Here is a 12,379-nt window from a genome sequence, read left to right as displayed (position 1 = left end):
ATCAGAATTATGGGGGTGCTAGAAGAAGAGAGAGAGCAAAACCTATTTGAAGAAATAATGACTGAAAACTTCCTCCACCTAGTGAAAGAAATAGACCTACAAGTTCAGGAAGCACATAGAACCCCAAACAAAAGGAATCCAAAGAGGACCACACCAAGACACATCATAATTAAAATGCCAAGGGCAAAAGACAAAGAGAGAATTTTACAAGCAGCAAAAGAAAAACAGTTAGTTACCTACAAGGGAGCACCCATATGATTATCAGCTGATTTCTCAACAGAAACTATGCAGGCCAGATGGGAGTGGCAAGAAATATTCAAAGTGATGAATAGTAAGAACCTACAACCAATGATAACCAGCAAAGTTATCATTCAGAATTGAAGGTCAGATAAAGAGTTTCACAGATAAGAAAAAGCTAAAGGAGTTCATCACTACCAAACCAGTATTGTATGAAATGCTGAAAGGTATTCTTTGAAAAGAGAAAAAGGAAGAAAAAGTAAAGATAAAACTTATGAACAACAAATACATATCTATCAACAAGTGAATCTAAAAGTCAAGTAAATTAAAATTCTGAGGAACAGAATAAACTAGTTAATATAATAGAATCAGGGGCATCGAATGGGATTGGACTGATAATTCTCAGTGGGAAAGGGGGTATGGGAAGAGACTGGACAAATTCTTACACCTATGGATGTGGACTGCGGAGGGAGAGGTAAGGGCAGAGTCTGGGGTGGGAACCAGGTGGAGGAGAGCTTTGGGGGAAAAGAGGAGAAACAATTGTAATAATTTGAACAATAAAGATTTATTAAGTTAAAAAAAATAAAAAATGAAGAAGTTCAGTCTCTGCTTACCCTTGGCCAGCCCTTACCCATCAGTTATGGTATACTAGCTCTGTGAGCATGATCAGCTACACCTGGTGTAATTTATCCTTTTCTCTAATGTGAATTCTGAGAGTAGCATCCTGGTAAGGGACAGACATCATCCCAGCTGAGCTGAGACTCAGCTCCACAGAACACTGTCAACACCACTAGTCTTCTCCCTGCAAGGCTATAAACAGCCTCCTTCTCAGTCCACTCATAGTGGTTTCAGAGACTCAGGCTTCTTTTAAACAGGATAGAGACTGCTGTGTATTTCTGACAAAGGAGAAGACAAAGGCCTAGAAAATGTAGGTGGCAAACACCAAGCCACACATTGTCCAGGATCAGGAACCAAAACCTAAGTTCCTTCTGTTTCTCATAAACTTCTTCAGATAAGACTATGGCAAATGTGGAAATAAAATCACAAGTCAGAGCTGGGTTGAGAGATATCTAAATTAAGAAACCCAGTTTCTCTCTTCTTGTTTGTGCTAAATTTAGGAAAAAAGAAAATTATATCCAGTATTGAGAAAAGAGCATTGAAATCTTCAACTGTAAATGTGGATTTGTCTATTTCTCCATTTGTTGTGCCAGTGTTTACTCCTTGAATTTGAAGTTCTCTTGTTTTGGGGGAGGTATTTTTTGTTAATCCTCAGGCTAGGATATTTTCCCATTGATCTTTAGAAAGTATGGAAGGAAGGAAGAGAGGGAAGAGGGAAAAGAGAAAGAAAAAACATCAATCTGAGAGAGATATATTGATTTGTTGCCTCATACACATGCTCTGACCAGGGTGGGGACTGAATCTGCAACCCAGGTACGTGCCCTTGACTGGGAATCAAACCCAATATCTTCAGTATTCAGGCCAACACTCTAACCACTGAGCAATATCAGCCAGGGCAAAGTTCTGTTGTGGCTTTTGAAACTCAGTTACTTATGAGATACATGCACATTCGGTATTATTGTCTTCTTGATGAATTACCTATTTATCATTATGAAAGGTTCTTCTTTATCTCAGGTGCAAAAATGGGACTTCTCTGAAGCCTACTTGTCTGATATGAATACCGCCACTTCAGGTTTTGTGTGCCTAATCAGTGCATGATGTAGCCTTTTCATGGTATATTTTTTTTAATTCTTCTCCTTTAACCTGATTGTGACCCTATATTTAAAGTTGTATTTTGTTTAGACAGCATACAGCTGGATCTTGCTTTTTTATCCAATCTGACTGTCTTATAATTGGACCATTTAGATAATTTACATCTAATATGATTATTGATATGGCTGTGTTTAAATTCATCATCTTTCAGTGGACATCAGAGGAATGTTGGCATGAGAGAGCCCCTTGTCTTCTCCCCCTGAAATTTCAACAAGTTAGCCAACTATAATTTATCGAAGAAATCCCTGCTCAACATAGACACAGGCCTAAGAGACCTGTGCATTGAAATATCTAAAGGTAGGCAACCAGAAAAATAGGGAGATAAGAAAGAAGAAAAGTGAAGAGGACCTGCAGCTTCTGTAAGACAGTACATCCCTTGAAGTTTCAATAAGACAGTAGCCAGGAGCTCATGGCTTGGCCAGCTGGGAGAGGGGAGAAAGCTGGTGATAGCAGGCACTTCCTTTGGCTGGGAGAAACAGAGAGTTCAGGAAGGGATCCCAGCAGGGCAAGTGGTGAGAGAGTGGACTGTGTCTGATTAAGGAGACACCTGACAGAGCACAAGGTTCTTCTGTGCAGCTCTTCACTCTTTGGTTGTCAGTATTTGTTCAGACAAAAAAAAAAAAAAACAGAATCACAAAGCCCTACTGCTTGGTCTCCCAAAATTCACTTTCTGTTGACCTTGAATTGGGTCCAGGAGCTTATTATCTGTAAACCAACAGCTATTGCAGTAGGACCACTGTTTCCCTCTGTAACTGATCCCCAGGAGGAGTGCTTAGGGTGAAGCTCCAGAGACGTCAGGTATTGCCATTACAGTGAGAGCAAAACTAACCCCACTCTCAAGCAATGTGGCTGTACTGTCTTACAGAAGCCGCAGAGGTTCAAGACTGGATGATCACAGAAATAAAAAAAAATCTTGTGATTAAGCATCATCCACTGGAAAATAGTGGGAAAACCTCTTCTGAAATAAATGCATAGTCAAAGGAGGACAACAAATACCTGAATAACCACAGTAATGAGGATGAGCAGGAAAAAAATGAGATATCTCCAGAAAGCAAGCTGGAATACATGAAAGTATCCTACTGATAAAAGAGTAATATACAAATTAACTATCACAAGCCATGCCCACAAGCCATGCCCACCAGACAATCAGAGCGAGTATGCAAATAAACCCAGCCACAGAGAGCAGGAGGGAGGCGTTTCCCTGGCAATGGAGGAAGCCAAGCTTTCCACCTTCCCTTTTTGGCCTAAGCCTCCACTCAAGGCTACAAAGTTTCAATTATAGGAGCTAAACAAATCCAAACAGAAACAGCTGCTACCACAGAGCAGCAGGAAGCTTAGCTCCGTTCTAGGCTACAAAGTTTCAATTGTAGAAAGTAAATATATCCCAGATACCAGGATATCTGCAAACTACCACAGGCTCTTCACTCAGGCCGCCCCATGTCCCAAGGGAACCTCTACCCTGATCCTGGACAACCTTCAGGGCAAATCAGCTGGCCCCCACCCATGCACCAGGCCTCTATCCTATCTAATAAAAGAGTAATTTGTAGATTGACCATTACTCCAACACATAAGATGGTTGCCTCCATGTGGTCAAAGATCCTGCCCCTGTGTGGACACAAGACGGCCAGCAGGGGAGGGCAGTTGGGAGGCATCAGGCCTGCAAGGGAGGGCAGCTGAGAGGGACCAGGCCTACAAGGGAGGGTAGTTGAAGGAGATCAACCCTGCAGGGGAGGGCAGTTAGGGGTGACCAGGCCAGCAGAGGAGGGAAGTTTGGGGCAAATGGGCTGTCAGGGGAGCAGTTAGGGGCAATCAAGAAGGCAGGCAGGCAAGCAGTTGGGAGCCAGCAGTTCTGGATTGTGAGAGAGATATCTGACTGCCCATTTAGGCCTGATCCCGCCTAAACAGGCAGTCAGACATCCCTCAAGGGGTCCCAGATTGGAGAGGGTAAAGGCTGGGCTGAGGGACAACCCCCGCCCCCCCCCATGCACAAATTTCATGCACCAGGCCTCTAGTGTGATATAAATGACAGAGATTTTCTGAAAATCATAAATGAGATATAAGAAAATACAGACAGGTAATTCAATGCACTCAGAAAACAAATCAATGAAAAAATGGGTACTTTACCAAACAGATTAAGACTTTAAAAGAGAGCCAATCAGAAATCCTAGAAATGAAGCATGCAGTTAAGAAAATTAATAGTGAACTATTGAGCATAGAAAACAGAGCCAAACAAATGGAGGAAATAATTAGATATCAAAGATAGGAATCTAGAAATGATGCAGAGAAGAGAGAGGCCTGCCTGCACATAAAGGAAAATAAAAGAGCTCTACAAGAACTATCTGACTCCATCAGGAAAAAGCAATATTAGAATTATAGGCATTTCAGAGGAGGAGGAGAGGAAGCATGGAATGAAGAGTCACTCAAACAAATAGTAGATGAGAAATTCCCAAACCTATAGAAAGAACTAGATCTTTGAATGCAAGAAGTAAATAGAAAACCTAATTAGCCAACCCAAAGAGGCCCTCTCAAAGACATTTGGAATTAAAGCTATCAAAAATGATGACAAAGAAAAATGTCACAAAGCAGCCAGGTGCAGAAGAAAGTGATCTATAACAGAAACACATCAGAATTTTATTCAACTTCTCAGCAGAAATGCTACAAGCCAGAAGAGAGTGAAATCAAAATATTCAAATGTCTGAAAGAGAAATTATCAGTCATGAATAATATATCCAGCAAAATTATCCTTTAAATATGAAGAAGAAATAAAGATGTTGCCAAATATACAGAGGCTGAGGGATTTTATCACCAGAAAACTTCCATTGCAGGAAATACTCAAGGGAGTTATTCCATCTGAAACAAAGAACATAAGGTCACAACACTAAGTAAGATCACAGCATAAACAGGGATAATTTGTGACAACAAAAACATAAAAGGGGAGATGGTAAAGGATTGAACTGGCAAAGGATGATAAAGTTCAGATGCATTCAAAAGAAAAAAAGCTATGGTATATTGTATATGCAAGTTTATTTTTTTTATAAACTTAAAGTAACCACACACAAAAATCCCCAAACCAGGGCATGCAGATTTAAAAAAGAGGAAACAAGAAAAAAATCATGGAATAGTACCAAATAAACACAACAGAAACACAAAGGAAAATAACCAATGAAGGCATAGAGCTACCAGAAAACAAAAAATAAAATGGCAATAAGAAATCATGCTGAAACCGGTTTGGCTCAGTGGATAGAGCATCAGCTTGCAGACTGGAAGGTCCCAGGTTCGATTCCGGTCAAGGGCATGTACCTTGGTTGTGGGCACATCCCCAGTAGGGAGTGTGCAGGAAGCAGCTGATCGATGATTCTCTCTCATCGATGTTTCTAACTCTCTATCCCTCTCTCTTCCTCTCTATAAAAAATCAATAAAATAGCTGAAACTGGTTTGGCTCAATGGATAGAGCGTCGGATTGGGGACTGAAGGGTCCTGGGTTCGATTCTGGTCAAGGGCATGTACTTTGGTTGCTGGCATATCCCCAGTAGGGGGTTTGCAAGAGGCAGCTGATCGATGACTCTCTCTCGTCATGTTTCTAACTCTCTATCTCTCTCCCTTCCTCTCTGTAAAAAAATCAATAAAATATAAAAAAAATCAATAAAATATATTTCTTTAAAAAAAGAAATCCTCATACATCAATAATTACCCTAAACTCGGATGGCCTGAATTCATCAATAAAGAGGCACAGAGTTGCAGAGTGTGTCAAACACACACACACACACACACACACACACACACACACACCATATCCTGCCTACAAAAGACACACGTAAGCTGCAAAGACAAAGGCAGATTCAAAGTAGATTCAAAGGGTATAAAATGATTCTCTAAGCAAACAATATCCACAGAAACACAGGTGTATCCATACTTATATTTAACAAAATAGATGTTAACATAACAAGAGACAAAGATGGATACTTTATAATGATTAAAAAAAAAAAGTGGGGGACACTACATCAACAAAACAGAATACTTCTTAATATAAATGCAACCAACCAAGGAGCACCAAAATATATAAAACAGCTACTCACAGAATTAAAGAGAGAAACAGATCAAAACACAATCATATTTGGGGACCTCAGTACTCCAATGACACCTCTAGACAAATCAACCAAACAAAAAAATCAATAAAAAAAAAATATCAGTCTTAAATGAAACACTGGATCATAATTGACATTTACAGAATCTTTCATTCCAGAACATCAGATTATACATAATTTTCTAACACACATGGAACATTCTTAAGAATAGGCAATATGTAGGGTCACAAACTATAGGAGGTCAACCAATTCAAGAAGATCGAAATTATACCAATATTTTTTTATATTCTCTGGCCATGATGCCTTGAAATTAGAAATCAATTGCAAAAAGGAAGCAAAGAGCCGTGACCAGTTTGGCTCAATGGATAGAGCGTCGGCTTGGGGACTGAAGGGTCCCGGCTTTAATTCTAGTCAAGGGCATGTACCTTGGTTGCTGGCATATCCCCAGTGGGGGGTGTGCAAGAGGCAGCTGATCAATGACTCTCTCTCATTGATGTTTCTAACTCTCTATCTCTCTCCCTTTCTCTCTGTATAAAAATCAATAAAATATCTTTTAAAAATCAATAAAATATAACTAAAAAGCCATTATCTTCCCCAGTCAAGGACAGAGTAAATGGTTAAAAATAAAAAATTAATTAATTAATTTTAAGAAAACCACTTCCCTAATGAGAGAATGCAGAAAGGAACTGGGAAAAAGGGCTGCTTTACCTCCTAAGCAGGGAAGCCAGCAGCCTCAAGGCTTGGCAAAATAAAATTGCCAGCTGCTTTTCATACTTTTCATGGATTCTGTGAAGGCCCCATCAAAGTGTAAAAAAAAAGAGAGAAAGAGATGGGGGGGGTGGGGGAGGTGCCTAGCTGGTTTGGCTTAGTGGATACAGCATCAGCCTACAGACTGAGTGGTCCCGGGTTCTATCCCGGTCAAGGGTACGTGAATGGGTTGCAGGCTTAATCTCCAGTAAGGGATAAGCAGGAGGCAGCAGATCAATGATTCTCTCTCATCATTGGTGTTTCTATACCTCTCTCCTTCTCCCTTCCTCTCTGAAATTAATAAAAACATATTTTTAAGAAGAGTGAGAATTAATCTATACCAAGAGTCTGCAGAGGAATTTTGAAACCTAATGGACAAGAGGGTATATAATATCTCAGACTCCACTCAACTTGCTCTTCAGACTAGCTGAGAGCCTGTCTGTGGTTCATAAGCCAGACATATAGTTTGGCTTGCTTTGATTTTGCTTTTTTTTCTTTCTTTTTTTTTCAAAAAAGGTGCATAAATTCACTTATATGAGAAGATAAGGATCAAGGTTGGGGATAGCCCTCGCCCACTGGCTCAGGGGGCTGTCTGTCCGATATCACCTCTCTGGTGTCTGTGTGAGTTGCCTATAACTTTAGACTAAATTTAAAAAAGAGAGAGAAGGCTCAGATAAATCCATAAATGAATGAGAACACATTACAACTGATATCACAAGAATACTAAGGGTCATAGGAAACTACTATGAACAAACAAATGGATAAACTAGAAGAACTGGGTAAAATTCCTAGAAACATATAACCTATCAAGATTGAGTCATAAAGAAACAAAAAAATCTGAACAAACCAATAATGAGTAAGAATATTGAAGCTATAATCAAAAATCTGTCAACAAAGAAAAGCCTACACTATACAGTTTCACAAGTAAGTTCCAGCAAACATTTGGAGAAATATAGGCCAATCTTCCTGATGATTATAAATGTAAAAACCCTTGACAAAATATTAGCAAACTGAACTCAACAGCCCTTTGAAAGGATCATATGTTACCATCAAGTGGGATTTCAATAAGGATGAACTTTCTGTTATTAGAATAGAACTGTGACTTGCTTTGGTGGATGTCATTGTTAGATAAGACAAAGATTGTAAGGTCTGGGCAGCACTTACTAAATGCATTTTGCTGTGTTTAAATGTATAATAGCACAATATTTTGTAGGCGTAGCTGTAAGCAGGAACCCAATCCCACATGTACAGCTAACTGCGAAGAAGTCAATGTGTAATTGACCAAATAGTGTATAAAAGCAATGGCTAAGCCTCCTTTTGCAGAGAAAGGGCTTTGGATGTGAACCCCTCATCTTACTGAAGGAAATAAAACTACCTTGCGACAATCATGTTTTGTGCTTAAATAGAACATCCCAAGCGTGAAGCCCTTGAGTTAGGTAACATCATGAAACTTTAGCCACAAAGGTGTCTAAGGCCAAGACCAATTCAGAAATATAGGACCTGGGAGTTAACAATAGCTAGTACCAATGACAACAAAACAACAGTTTCTTGCTGTGGACAGCACTTCTACTTGCAACAAATGAAGAAAATGCTATAGTGCAGTGATTAAAATGGCCCCATTTATGATGGGCTTGGCCTTATAGCCAAATTTCTTTCAAGGCAACAATTTGCTAGTTGCTTCTTGCTATTTGATTCTAAATTTAAGACAAAGCTTGGTGTGGAGTGCTAAAAAACACAAACTTATTTCCAAAACAGTGGCCTCTACTTTTACATACTTCTCTTGGTGCCCAGATGGGAGGAGCTCAATGCAACTTGTTAGTGTGCCACCAGGTACAAGGTTCTGCATTAGGCTAGCCTTTCCCTGCAGAAATTTTCCAACAGAGTATTTCCAATGCACTTGGTCACTTATCCAGCAGTTGTTAGTGAAGTGCACAGCGAGGAACCCATATTGGAACGACCTCTAGAACTGCAACTCTGAGCAACAAACAAGTCCCTAGTCTCAAACCACACCAGAAGCCACCCAGAATCTGAAACCACAAAGGCAGAGTATAAGCCAATCTCAAACACAGTCGCCTAGAAAACAAAGGACAGTGAGGCCAAAAGCTGCAAAACAGGAAGCAGAGCACAAAACCACTTTTCTTGGTCAATATCATGAGATAGAGAATAAAACCAAGCATGAAAAAGACACTGAAAGGCATCAAACAACTGAGATAACTAGCAGCAGCAAATAGCTAGAAAAGCCAATTGGAGAAAATTTAAAAAGAGAAAGAGCTTCTCCCGTAGCTAGAAGACTTAAATTGAGTCATTTACTCATAGAACAAAATGGATACTAGAAATAAGCACAAATATGTCTGTTGTTGTTGTTGTTGTTGTTGTTGTTGTTGTTAATCCTCACCCAAGGATATTTTTTTCCATTTATTTTTAGAGAGAGAGGAAGGAAGGGGGAGAGACAGAGAGAAACATCTCATATTGATTGTTTGCCTCTTGCATGCGCCCCAGCCCAGTGCCAAGGATCAAGCCTGCAACCAACGTACTTGCCGTTGACCAGAATCAAACCTGGGACTCTTCAGTCCCAGAGCTAATGTTCTAACTGAGCAAAACCAGCTAGTGCAAATATGTATTCTTTTTAAACCTGATGGCCCAGCTGGTGTGGCTCAGTGGTTCAATGTCATCATATAAATCAGGTCAGGGTTCAGTTCCCAGTCAGGGCACATGCTGGGATTGTGGGCTCCAGGTTAGGAGGTATACAGTAGGGGGCATGCAGGAAGCAGCCATTTAATAATTCTCATCATTGATATTTTTATCTCTCTCTCCTTGCCATTCCTCTCTGAAATTTATAAAAATGTTTTTAATCTATATTGTTTGAAAGTATGACATAGGTTCTCGTTTATTTCCCATTAACCTCTCCCATCTGCTCTCATCCCCCACCCCAGGCCCTTACCATCCCCATTATCTGTGTCCATGAGTTATGCATATATGCATACAAGTTCATTGGTTGATCTCTTCCCACCCACCCTCTCCTGCCTTTATTCTGAAGTTCAGCAGTCTGATCATGCTTCTATGTCTCTGGGTCTATTTTGTTTATCAGTTTATTTGGTTCATTAGATTCCACATATGAGTGAGATCATGTGATACTTATCTTTTTATGACTGGCTTATTTCACTTAACATAATACTCTCCAGGCTCATCCATGCTGTTGCAAATGGTTAGAAGTCTTTCTTTTTTTATTGTCAGGTAGTATTCCATTGTGTAAATGTATCACAGTTTTTTTATCAAATCATCTGCCGATGCGTACTTGGGCTGTTTCCAGATTTAATTATTGTAAAATATGCTGCTATGAACATAGGGGTGCATACATTCTTTCTGATGAGTGTTTCTAGTTTCTTAGGATATATTCCTAGAAGTGGAATCACTGGATCAAATGGGAGTTCCATTTTTAATTTTTTGAGGAAACTCCATACTGTTTTCCACAGTGGCTGCACCAGTCTGCATTCCCAAACAGTAATGTATAAGGGTTCCCTTTTCTCCACACCTCGCCAACACTTATTGGTTGATTTGTTGATGATATCCATTCTGACAGGTGTGAGGTAATATTTCATTGTCGTTTTGATGTGCAGCTCTCAGATGATTAGTGACTTTGAACATTTTTTCATATGTCTCTTGGCCTTCTGTATGTCCTCTTTCTAAAAGTGTCTGTTTAGGTACGCTGCCCATTTTTTAATTGGATTGTTTGCTTCCTTTTGTTAAGTTGTATGAGTTTCCTATATATTTTGGATATTAACACCTTATTAGATGCATCATTGGCAAATATGGTCTCCCATGCAATGGGTTCTCTTGTCATTTTGTTGATGGCTTTTTTTTTCTGTGCAGAAGCTTTTTATTTTGACATAGTCCCATTTGTTTATTTTCTCCTTAGTTTCCATTGTCCTAGGAGATACATCGGTAAACATATTACTATGAGAGGTGTCTGAGATTTTGCTACCTATGGTTTCTTCTAATGTTTTATGGTTTCACCTCTTACATTTAAATCTTTTATCCACTTTGAGTTTTTCTTGAATATGGTCTAGTTTCATTTCTTGCATGTATTTGTCCCATTTTCCCAATGCCATTTATTGCAGAAACTATCTCTGCTCCAATGCATGTTCTTTCCTCCTTTGTCAAATATTAACTCAGTGTAATGACTTGGGTCAATTTCTGGGTTCTCTGTTCTGCTCCATTACTCTCCATGCCTGTTCTTGTGTGAGTACCAGGCAATCTTGAGCACAGTGGCTTTGTAATCTAACTTGATATCTGGTATTGTGATTCCTCCAACATTGTTCTTCTTTCTCAAGATAGCTGTGACTATTTGGGGTCTTTTTTTATTCCATATAAATTTTTGGAGTCTTTGTTCTAGATCTGTGAAATATGCAGTTGTTATTTTAATAGAGATTGCATTGACTCTGTAGATTGCTTTGGGTAGTATGGACATTTTAATTATTTTTATTCTATCAAATCATGAATATAGTATATTCTTTCACTTCTTTATATGTTCCTCTATCTCCTTTTTCAACATCCTGTGGATTTCAGAGTACAAGTCTTTCATCTCTTAGGTTAATTTTATTCCTAAGTAAAATAATCTTAATTCCAAAAACATAACTTTAATTATTTTTGATACAATGGTAAATGGGATTGTTGTGTTTTTTTTTGTTTGTTTATTTCTCTTCCTAGCAATTTATTATTGTTATATAAAAATGCTATGGATGTTTGGTTGTAATTTTGTATCCTGCTACATTTCTGAATTCATTTATTAAACCCATCCATTTTTTTGGAGTCTTTAGGGTATTTTATTTACAACTATTTTATGTCATCTGTGAATAATAAGAGTTTTACTTCTTCTTTTCCAATTTCAGTGCCTTTTATTTCTACTTCTTGTCTGATCATTATGGCTAGGATTTCCAGTACTATGTTGAATAAGAGTGATGAAAGAGGACATCCAAAAGCTTATTGTTTCTGTACTTAGGATAAATGTTTTTAGCTTTTCCCATCCTATCTAATAAAAGAGTAATATGCAAATTGACTGTCACTGCAACATACAAGGTGGCCACCACAAGCTGTCCAGCAGGGGAGGGCCGTTGGAAGGGATAAGGCCTGCAAGGGAGGGCAGTTGTGGGAAATCAAGCCTGCAGGGGAAGGAAGTTAGGGGTGACCAGGCCGGTAGAGGAGGGAAGTTGGAGGGGGAGCCCAAGCCTGCTGGAGAGGGCAATTGGGGTTGACCAGGCCTACAGGGGAGGGCAGTTATGGGTAATCAGGCTGGCAAGGGAGCAGTTAGGCATCAATCAGGCTGGCAAGGGAGTGGTTAGAGCACATGTGTCAAACACAAGGCCCGCGGGCCAAATCCGTCCCGCCAGGCCTTGCAATGTGGCCCACACCGCACTGTCATCACTGCACTCCGCTGCGTTTCCATCACAATGACAGTTTATGACTGTTCAGTAAACCATTCGGCCCGAGATTTAGGCTGGATTTTAGATTTTGGCCCCTTCTCTGATTGAGTTCGACACTCC

This window comes from Pipistrellus kuhlii, unplaced genomic scaffold (assembly GCF_014108245.1).
Source record: "Pipistrellus kuhlii isolate mPipKuh1 unplaced genomic scaffold, mPipKuh1.p scaffold_m20_p_47, whole genome shotgun sequence".
NCBI lineage: Eukaryota > Metazoa > Chordata > Mammalia > Chiroptera > Vespertilionidae > Pipistrellus > Pipistrellus kuhlii.
This window is presented reverse-complemented; position numbering follows the sequence as displayed.